This window comes from Callithrix jacchus, chromosome 3 (assembly GCF_049354715.1).
Source record: "Callithrix jacchus isolate 240 chromosome 3, calJac240_pri, whole genome shotgun sequence".
NCBI lineage: Eukaryota > Metazoa > Chordata > Mammalia > Primates > Cebidae > Callithrix > Callithrix jacchus.
The window spans coordinates 119,331,467-119,343,408 of record NC_133504.1 but is presented as its reverse complement, the minus strand read 5'-3'; the positions used below and the strand labels follow the sequence as shown (position 1 = coordinate 119,343,408).

At 38.3% G+C, this 11,942-nt stretch overlaps 1 pseudogene; it reads right to left on the bottom strand.

The window, feature by feature from the left end:
* Positions 1 to 2,129: 2,129 nt before the first annotated feature.
* On the bottom strand, positions 2,130 to 2,357 carry LOC108590879 (HIG1 domain family member 1A, mitochondrial pseudogene; annotated as a pseudogene).
* Between the last annotated feature and the right edge of the window lie 9,585 nt (positions 2,358 to 11,942).

The following is an 11,942-nucleotide window of genomic DNA, read 5'->3' as shown; positions in this document are numbered from 1 at the left end:
CCAAGGAGGACTGGGGATAACTTAAGAGTTCCTTATTTTGATTTTTGCTGAAAATTCTTCATCATAATTAAAAAATATAATTATAAGAAAAATATCTGCTTCTGACTGAAAATTTGGAAAACATAGAAATATATAACATAGAAAAAACCCAAGTCTTCCACTGACAAGTAATTATGAGGAATATTTCTTTTTATTCTGTGTTCTCTGCACATATGAAAGTATAAAATTGGAATCATAGTGTATATATAGTTTTATATTAATTTTTGACATAGTCACTTTAATAACAATACATACACTATGTTATCACTATAGAATATAAATTCAGGTTAGACAAGAGAATTTCACAAGTGCAATAAAGTGTTCTAATTAGCTGGGCGTGGTGGTATACATCTGTAGTCCCAGCTACTCAGCAGGCTGACGTGGGAGGATTGCTTGAGTCTAGGAGATCAAGGCTTCAGTGAGCCGTGATTGTGGCATTGCACTCCAGAGCCTGGGTGACAGAGCAAGACTCCTTCTCAAAAAAAAAAAAAAAATTACAAATAAAACATTCTGTTGTATATCAAAGTTTCTGTATAGTAACTGGCCAAACCAGCTTGTTCATTAGTCACTTTCATTATAGGTAATGTGTTTAGTTTCATGTTTATGACTCTTCTGGAGAAAATTTAAAAAGTGTTCTTCACTTACCTTAGCATGAGTGCTTAAAATACATATTTCTATTTCAAGATGACTTTAAAAATTATTATAACATCAGTTAAAATATAATTCTGCAATTATAAAAGAGCCAAACTGGAGTCCATAATTAAGTTATTCTCATGTTTGCAATTGTGATTCTGAAACAAATACTATTACTATGCAGCTCCATTGTAAGCTTTCTAGATTAGGTTTAGACACACATACACCCTTGAGAGTTGTGGGAGGCATTATAGGTTATCAATATACTCCATGCACGTTTTAGAAAGAGTTCTAAAAGACCCAGCCAGTCCACAAGACAGATAGAAGACAAGTTAAATTAATTGAAGCAGATAGGACTCCTATATAACATTCAAAGCATGTGAAATTCTGCAGCAAACTGGAAATACTTCAGGATTGGCTGGCTATCTTCTTTATAACTAATGTTTCTTTCCTTCCTTCCTTCCTTTCTTCCTTCCTTCTTTCTTTTCTTTCTTTCTTCTTCCTTCCTTCCTTTCTTTCTCCTTCCTTCCTTCCTCCCTCCCCCTTGCCCCCCCTTATCCCCCCTCCCTCCCTTCTCTTTCTTTCTTCCTTTCTCCCTCCCTTCTTTCTTTCTTTCCTTCTTTCTTTCCCTTTCCTTCCTTCCTTCTTCCTTCCTTCCTCCCTCCCTCCCCTCCTCCCACATCATCCCTCCTCCTCCCCTCCTTCCTTCCTCTCCTTCCCTCCCTCCCTTCTTTCTTTCCCTTCCTTCCTTCCTTCCTTCCTTCCTTCCTTCCTTCCTTCCTTCCTTCCTTCCTTCCTTCCTTCCTTTCTCTCTCTCTCTCTTTTCTTTTTTTATGCAGTCTCACTCTGTTGTCCAGGCTGCAGTGCAATAGCATGATCTTGGCTCACTGCAACCACTGCCTCCCAGGTTCCAGTGATTCTCATGCCTTACTCTCCCAAGTAACTGGGATTACAGGCATGTGCCACCATACCTGGCTATTTTTTTGTTTGCTTGTTTGTTTGTATTTTTGGTACAGATGGGGTTTTGCTATGTTGGCCAGTCTGGTCTCAAACTCCTGGCCTCAAGTGATCCACTCACCTTGGCCTCCCAAAGTGCTGGGATTACAGGGATGAGCCACCACACCCGGCCCTAATTTCATCTTTACAGTCTAAGAAGGTGGTTTTAAGTTTTAACACCATCAAGTACAATTAGGTGACATGTTTCTTTTGTGTTAACTTGACTTCCCTTGAATGACCTAGTTAGTGAACTAGTCACTAGTAATTTGGTCACCAGGCAAATCAAGCCTGCAAGAAAGGAAGCCAGTATTCAAAATACCGTGTTCTCATCTGAACCCATTCAAATAATTTATTTCTGACATAAACATGTAACCTCAATAATGAGATGTCTAACTAAAGTAAGCTCCTACAACAAGACCAAGACAACATTTCTTCCAAGGCTTAGGCTTTGCCCAGAATTCCTAATACACAGAACAGCCCATACCAACAGTGATTGCTTCTACAACAAAGCCTTGGGCTGCCACACACATGTGGATCAGGGGAAGGGACATTTTAGCATTTCCTGTGCTCATCCATTTGTATAATCCATATGCAACAACTGCTAGAAAGCCCACCATTCCAATGAGAACAAGTTTGGATCCCTGATTGTTATCATAAGAAGAAAGGGAAACATCTGTGTCTGTTGACATACTGATTGCATGAAGAATCTCTCTAGAGTGAGAAAATCTCTCACAATCCAGCTGATATCTATGTTAATTTTTATCTAACATTATACTATAGTCATTTCTCATGTTATTAAGCATTATTGCAAACATTGCTTTTAATCCCTATATCATATTTTATCTCATAGGTATATGACAATTTATTTAACCATTCCCCTTCTTGAGATGTTTAGAGTGTTTCCACATTTTGTTTTTGTTTTATTATAAATAAAACTTATGGACATCTGCACATATAAATCTTTTACCACAAATAAAATTGTTTCCCTAAGATTCATGTAAAAAAATGGAGTGAGGTTTGAAGCTGTTGAGCTTGATTGTTCCTTCTTCTTCTTTCCAGGCACTGTGGATCCAAATGATTTGGAGGAGCAGGTTCTCTGAGCCAGGATTCTAAAGTTCCTATTCAGGAAAGAGCCACGTTGTATGGTTACCCTACCACAAAGATACAGGTGAGAAAACCTGAGAACTGGGATAGTAGAACAAAGAGAGGCACTGACAGAATGGGCCCTAGAATTCCAGAGTCTGGGAAACTTGGGCCAGATAAAAACTAGGAGTCTGGCAGCTATTACTGTGAATCACTCTTACTCTACAGCTGGGCATGTATCATTCCTCCTGACCCTTAACTAGTAACTTCCTATGGATAACCTGGCTTCTCATTCCCCTGGGAACATTGAAGCACTCAGTAGAGACCTTCTACAAACTCCCTCTACCACATCTTACCCATTTGCCTGTCTCTATGCACATGTATATCTGTTTTTCTCTCAATACCATGTATAGGTTGACAACACTCACATTTATATCTCCAGCCCAGATTTCTCCCCTATGTCCTGATTTGATAGCTAATTTCCTACATGACATCTCTCTTTGAATGTCTGATAATCATCTCAAAGTTGTATGTCCAATACCAAACTGCTGATCTGCCCCCAAACCTGTTTTTCCTGTAGTCTTCTGCACATAGGTTAAGGGCAACATCATCCTTTTACTGTCTCATGCCAAAAAACTTGGAGTCCTTCTTGATTTCTGTTTCTCACACCCCACATCCCATCCATCAGCAAATATTTGCATCATGTCTCACCGGATTACTGCAGCCATCTCCTTGCTGATCTCACTGCTTTTCAGCCTATTTCACAACACAGCAGCTGAAATAGTCCTTTTAAAACATAGGTCAGATCATGTCACTGCTCAAACCTACCAAAGACTTCCATTTCACTTAGAGTAAAAGACAAAGTCCTCATAATGGCCATACACAATCTGCCTCTTTCCCACCCCCTTACCTACCTCATTTCACATCCTGCTATTTTCTCCTTTGTTTGTCTCTGCTGCAGCCATGCCATTCTATAAATATGCCAGGCACTTTCCTGGCTCAGGGTCTATGTACTTCCCATGCTTTCTGCTCTTCTTCCAGATTTCTACACAGCTCATTCCCTGTCTCCTTCATGTCATTACCGGTTCGTCGTCTCATGCAACTTTCCTGACCACCACATTTAATTGCAAACTCCTACCCCCAACTCTCCTTGTCTCTCTTTACACCTTATTTTTCTCCATCATGTTTATCACTCACCAACAGACCATACTTATTTGGTTTGTTGTCTGACTGTCCCTACTCATAGACAGTTTTTAATCTGTTTTGCTCATTGTTGTATACTTAGCACCTAGATAGTGCCTAGCACATATTTGGTGCTTCAAACATACTTGCTGAGTAAAGTATGGGCATGCTGTGAAAAGGCATAGATAGGTAAGGACTTTTGGGTTAGGATTGTGAGAAAGTGATTAGCACCAAGATGTTTTCACTCAGTTTTCTGATTTCTATTACAGAATCTGGGCCAAAAGTTTGATACACCAAAGAACCAGATTATCACAAGTGAAGTAAACCAGGCCAATTGTCTTGTAGATCCTCTTAGGAATTTTTGCGAATTATACATGTTATGGGAATTTTTAAACTTCTGTATGCTAAAGCAAATTAGAATGCTTTGATAAAGCTTATTTTGGATTTCTCAGTGCTTCTACTTGGTCATAGAATATGGCAAGGGGTTCCAGAAATAGAATTAGTTGAGGAAGGAAAGAAATTAACGTGGAATTGAGTGACTTCTAAAATTCTAGACACTTTACATCTCATTTAAACTTTTGAGGACTTTTGAGACAAGGAATACTATTCTAGTTACAAATATATAAAAATTGAGATTTGGGCCTGGTGCAATGGCTCATGCCTGTAATCTCAGCACTTTGGGAGGTTAAGGCAAGAGGAGGGCTTGAGCCCAGGATTTTGAGACCAGTGTAGGCAACACAGCGAGACTCTGTCGCTACAAAAAATTAAAAATTTATCTGGCTGTGGTGACACACACCTGTAATCTCAACTATTCAAGAGGCTGAGCTGAGAGAATCATTTGAGTCTGAAAAGTCGAGTCTGCAGTGAGCCATGGATCGTGCCACAGCAATCAAGCCTGGATGACAGAGCAAGACCCTATCTCAAAAAAAAAAAAAAAAACAAAAACAAAAACTGAAGTTCAGAGAGAATTATTAATTTCTCCAGCGTTGGACAGCCAGCAAATGTCAGGCTTAGAATTCCATCCACTAGCTAACTGAGTAGTTTAGAATCTAGACCAAGTTTGTTCAATGCACAGCCCACAGACCACATGTGGCCCAGGAGAGCTTTGAGTGTGGCCTAAAACAAATTCATAAACCTTCTTAAACATTATGATGTTTTTTATCTTAGTTCATCAGCTATCATTAGTGTTACTGTGTTTTATGTGTGGCTTAAGACAATTTTTCTTCCAATGTAGCCCAGGGAAGCCAAAAGATTGGATACCTCTGACCTAGACGCTATAGCTAACATCTTGACAAATTAGGTAACTTAGGAGAAACCATTTAGTATTTGTCTCAGTTGTCTGCAAAAAAAATTAATAAATTCACTTCATACGCATACCTTAGAATAACCCAGGGTGATAATTTGAAGTTTCTCTGGCTTTTGTTATTTTCTCAGCTATTTCAGAAGAAAGAAATTGTTCTAAATGTTAGGATCCACTGGGGCTGTTGTTTCCTAGTTCACATCTTTAAACTGTTGTTAAACCACAACAATTATCACAAGCACAGAGTCTCCTGGAACATTTTCCCAAGTAAAACAAATACTTTAGCTGTGTGAGGGTATCAGGCAAAGCTAGAAATGGGACTCCTTGCTGGCTATCCATGTGAAAGGCTTTGTGTAAGAAAATCCTATGTTGCCAACACAGTCACTTGTCAAAGACAATAGTTGTTGGCAGAGCATTAATATGTGAGGATTGGGAGAGCTGCCAGTGGAAGCAAACTCTTTTGTGGTGTGTACAGTGTTGTGCTGGGGCATCAGCTGAAGTTCACCACTGATGACCATCTGAAAATTGCCTTCCACCCACAGTAAACCCCAATGGACAACTCAGCAAATTGAAGAATAAATTTCTAGGGAGAGGCAACATGATGTAATTAATGGAAAAAGAATTCGAATAGAAGTGAAAACCCCCTCATTTTAATTCCAGTGTGGTGATTCTGATGCCTCCTTTAACTTCACTGCAATATTTTCCTTATTCACTCACTTACCCAGGCACTCATTCAGGCATCCAGCAAGTATTTACTGAATGCCAACTTGTATCCAAGGCACTGGGTCAAGTGATGTGATCATTTCATGATTCTGCTTTATGTATGTTGGAGATAATAGTCCCATCTGCCACAAAGTGATGTAATGAGGATGAAAACCCAGTTTCCACTTTGGTAGAAATGGAAATGTGTTTGTCTTGCCTACTTCATGGATCTATTATGAGAATCATAAGAGCTAATTATGTGGGCAGACTTAATGAACTTAAAGCATTATATACATATGCAAAAACAAACTGACAAAGATGAAATTTATATCATTGCTGAATATTACTTGGAGAGAGAGGCAGAGAGAGAGAGAAAGAGAGATACAGACAGACAGAGACAGAGACAGAGAATGCTAATGAGATTCAGTGCCATTTTCCTATTCTTTTCGTTTTTCAGTGAAATCAAGACTTACAAAAATAAAAATAGAAGTTAGTTTTAACAATTATTCTTATAATTTTTTCAATGCAAATCTACAAATAAGAACCAAACCTATGATTCCCAAACTATACTCTTATACTATCAGTAGCCTGGGTTCTGAAATTCAATGCTACAACTGGGAGTAGAGGATTTTATTGCTAATATATCAGGATTAGGCTTTGCTGCACATTAAAAATAAATGTAAACTACCAAAGCCTAAGCAAGTTGGAATTTGGGGGTTTCTTTTCTCAAATAAAAGGAGTTGGAAGAGAAACTAGCTAGCTATGGCCACTCCATAATATCATCTGGGACCCCTCAGGCTTTTCTCCCTATTATCTTAACACATGGCTATTATTATTAAGGTCATCTCTGGGCTGCTGAAGCTCTGGTTATCACACCTGCATTGCAGCCAAAATAAGAAGGAAATGCAGAGTATCATGCCAAGCTGAGTAAAATTCTGTTAAGAAGCCCTTCTAGACATTTCATCTAGAATTATGTTTTCATATCTTTGACAGAAATTAGTCATGTGGCCATACTTAGCTGCAGGGGAGACTGGGAAATGCAGTTTTTGTCTTGAGAGATATTCTGCTGAGATAAGAATCAAGGTTAAGCAATTAGCTATCTTTTTCACACAAAATATTAAGAAAAAAATGTTAATGGATGAAATGTTCTCAATTACAAAATGTTCTCCATCCATTTTACGTATTTCTTCAGTTTTAAGAATATTATCATTCGTCTATAATAGTATACAACAGTATCAGATTCAATGCAAAGTTGTATACTGGGTTTTTAAAAATAATCTAAATATTTATATTTCATTTTAATCCTACAAAGAGCAACATGATTTTCAGTTGCTTTGTCACATGAGTACATTTGGGCCCCATTAATTCAAATCAAATAAAATTATAGAAGTCTAGAAATCCATTCTGTATGGAACCAAGATCACAGTATTCCTTCTTCTAACAGCCTTAGCCCAGGAGCATTTGCTAGTGAGCATATTGATTTGAATGTCAGCATAAAATAAGGCATCCCTGAATTATTTCCCAACAAAGAAAAATGTCCTTGCACTGTGGCCACAGCATGTGTATATTTCTACATCTGCCCTCAAATTCCCAGCAACATGATTGTTCTCTGAGTGGAAGCCTCTTCGTATTCTGTGCTGCCTTCATCCATGTGCGTATATGTAGGTCTTTCTGTTCATTTTGTTTTCTTTTTGTGACAGGGTCTCACTCTGTCATCTAGGCTAAATAGAGTACACTGGTGTGATCATGTCTCACTGCAGACTTGTCTTCTCTAGCTAAAGTGATCTTCCTGCCTCAGCCGCTGACACACTATCCCCCAGGAAATACTGGTGCACACCACTATGCCCAGCTAATTTTTTTGATTTTTTAGAGATGGGGTCTCACTATGTTGCTCAGGCTGGTCTCAAACTCCTGGGCTCAAGTGATCCTCCCACACCACTGTCCCAAAGTGTTGGTATCACAGGTGTCAGCCACTGCACCCAGACAGAATCTGCCTTAAGACTTTAAAGAATTCTGAGCAATAGTGCTCATTCCCTAACCTAAGGAGCTTACAGACTAACTGGGTTATAAAAGAGCACCAGCCATCCCAAACTGTCCTGATTGGGGAAGTGAACTCTGCATGCCACAAAGCCGAAATGTCAACCAAATGAGAAACATATGCTCCAGACTCTAATGTAAAGTTTTTGTTTCTTTAAAAAAAAAAAAGTACATTAAAGTGACATAAATTTAAATTTAATCTAATTTGGACCTTATTGGTAAGCAATATGAATTTTGGATGAAATATTTTAAAGAAATTTGAAATATCTACTATGTTATGTGACCTTAGACAAACAACTTAACCACACCAAGTTCTTGTTATTATCTGGATAATAACAATAATGTCAAATAATAATAATAATGTCAAAAAATTGATAGTCTTTTTGAAGATTACTGTGTCAAGACTGTAAATTACATTAGAAAGATACACATGCTGGCTGGGTGTGGTGGCTCATGCCTGCAATCCCAGCACTTTGGGAGGCTGAGGCTGGTGGATCACCTGAGGTCAGGAATTCAAGATCAGCCTGGGCAACATAGTGAAACTCCATCTCTACTAAAATTACAAAAATTAGCTGGGTATGGTAGCATGTGCCTGTAATCCCAGCTACTCAGGAGGCTGAGGCATGAGAATTGCTTGAACCCGGGAGGCAGAGGTTGCAGTGAGCTGAGATCATGCCATTGCACTCCTGCCTGGGTGACAGAGCAAGATTGTTTCAAAAAAAAAAAAAAAAAAAGGGAAAAAGAAAGATACACATGCTGTGGCCACAGTGCGAGGACATTTTTCCTTGTTGGGAAAAATTCAGGAATGCCTTATTTTATGCTGATATTCAAATCAATATTCTAAGTTATAATAAATCTAAGTTACATTAGACTCTTGACACAGTAATCCTTAAATGTATTGCTATATTATTAAGTATACATAAAAAAAACTTACTGGTCATTCTCTACCTAGTCCAAGGATTTTGTCACTAACTTGCTAAAATTCTTTTAGCAATAATTTTAATTAGAAGTAAATAATGTACTCATTCTAATGAGGGATTTGAACTCTGCAATCTGTAGTAACCTACTTGACGTTAGTGTTCTACCATTCTAGGCCTTATTATCTTTAGATTCTTTTTTCTTCCTTGGGTTGTTTCTTAATTCTGGGCATTTTGCTGTCCGTTATCTCTCTCTTTAATGGTTGGCAAAGGGATGTAACAGTAATTCTGAAAAACAGAACAAATGGAAATGGAAATGAGCCAGAGGTATGCTCAGTAGAATGTCATGACATGTATTGATCAAATGGCACAGAGAACCCAGGCTCTGGAGTGAAGAGTGGGAAGCTGTTGTCCTAAAACTATTCTACATAGGCCCTTAACGTGACCCTTAACAAATCATACAACCTCAGAGATTTCACCTATAATTGAAAATGTTAATATCATATACCTTTTAAGATTTGTTGGCCAGGTGTAGTGGATCATGCTTGTAATTCCAACACTTCAGGACAATCACTTGAGCTCAGGAGTTAGAGACCAGTCTGGGCAACATAGTGGGACCCCCATCTCTACTAAAAATCAAAAATAATAATAATCAGATGTGGTGAGGTATGCATAGTCCCAGCTACTCAGGAGGCTGAAGCAGAAAGATCTCTTGAGCCTGGGAGATCAAGGCTGAAGTGAACCATGATCACATCACTGCACTCCAGCCTAGGTGACAGAGGAGGACTTTGTTTCAAAACAAACAAACAAAAGATTTATCAGGATTGTGATATTACCTATGAAGTATTGTGGGCAATGTGTTAAATGTTGCCTATTACTATTAACCAACACCATTATGAGATATCTCTATATATTAACAACAGAATTCCCCCCAATCTAAAGGTCCCTTTATTTCAAACAAAATTTGATTCAATGCAATTCTAGTACAACAGAATACTCCTAGAGTGATAATAATATGACTAAACTTGTTTCTAGGTCATTTCAATAAGAAAATTTCGACTTCATTATCAATTTGTCAATGCTTATTTAATCCATCATTCATTCTGAGTCCCCCGCCACTTTTACATTGTCCTTTTTGGATGTCTTTCACAGCCCTGTGGCTTTAATGCATTGCTCTCTTCCCGATTCACAGTTCAGTTTCATCAGCACTCCTGTTTCCTGTTTTGTCACTGTCTAGGCTGCTTGTTTTGCACCTCGAACTCCTTCCTCTTCCTCTTCAAAGGATATCGTCAACATTTCCAGTAGGGATGCCACAAACGTCTCTTGCTGCAGCTCTTCCTTTTCTTTCTTTTTCCTTTTTTTAACCTCCTTTGAACCTTCATAAGCTTCCTGTAATGACTGTGTCTCTGTTTCAGCTATTTCGGTATTTCTGTGGCTTTTGATTTTGATCTGGATTCACATCTTCTAGCCAAAACCATCTCAAACAAGTAGTTTGAGGTTTTTGCTGGAAGGTAATTTGAATTTGTTTACATGGCCACCAACTCCCAATTTTAGATGTCCTGAGATTTCTCGAGTAGAGGAGTGGCTTTACCAGATTACCTTTCTCTTATTAGCACTATTATTAGCAGGGATGGGCTCTTTTGTTTATGAGCTAATCATGCTTCTTATAATTCTAAATAATTACCACTAAATCAGGAGAATTAGGAAAGTCTCTCATTTCAGCAGGGCTGAATAAGGTTAATTAAAGTCAACCATAGACGTAGATATAGCTACATTGTTTGGTATATGTACATCAATAAGAATAGTTATGCACACACATACGTGCATACACATACACAAAACACACAATTATTCCTTTACAATCTTCTGGCATCTTTTCCTCAAGGAAGCCACAAACACAAACTGGATATGAACAAAATAACTCAACAGATGATGAATGACCTCCTCCTCCTTCTCCTCTTCCTTCTTCTTGTTTTGCCATCATTGTTTAGGTGAAGAGCCAAACAAGTCCCAAGTATTTCTCAGGCTGCTCTCAAATTATTGGGCTCTGTGTCATGAGCATTCAAATGTTTATTCCACAAGTATTCACTGAGCACCTACTATGTCCCAGGTCCTCACAATACAGCTATGTACAAAACAGACCAGATCCCTGACATCTAGAAGCTTGCATTTGGGTGGGTGATTAGTTTCCAGAATCAGACAGTCTGCTCATTTGAGAAACTGCTGTGTGGTTCAAGATTCCAGAGGAGAACACTGAGACAGGAGCGGACTGGGTTTATCACATGCCCCATCTCGTGGCTTCGTAACGGGCCAAATGCAATACAGAGAGGGATATTGCTTACTCTTCCTTCCTGTTTCTGTCAGTCAGACAGGAGCTAGACAGTTCCCTTCCTATCAAGCTATGACTTTAGCTTTATTTCTTATTATTCTCATCAAGTGAGAAGATCCCTCTTATCTTACAATATTTCTGACCTGAACTGTGACTTTCACCACAATATAGGATAGTTCCCCTGAGAGACTTTCATTTGCCCTGTGGTATCACTCTTTAGACTGCCTGAGATATATACCGGAAAATGCCACCTCTTAAAAACCACCACTAAGTTCTTAATTGAGTCTACACTTTAGTCTTTTATCCCTTTGATTTCTATGGTAAATGAAAACATAGGCTGCCTATTTGCTACTCCTATCTTCCATTCATTTGTGTGTCATTAGGTAGGTTTTTGTTTTTTTGTTTTTTTGTTTTTTTTTAGCTTACATACAGCTATTAAGCATTTTCCAAGTCTTTTTAATATTATCTTGTTTGCATGAAATAAGGATGTAGGAGTAAGTTTGGCTTTTGGCTATAGGTAGTTGGAAATATTTCTAAAGATCCACTGTTTTCTGAGATCTCTTACTGTTCTTGTTTTGAATCAACAGAAATTGGAAAATAAAGATTGTGTGGGTATAAAATGAATGCTTGAAATGTTTGTCATCTTTGGAACTCTATTTCTGTGGCTTTTGACTTTTTTTTAAGATGGCTTCACCTAAAAGTTGCTAAGGCCAGGCCAGAGTCC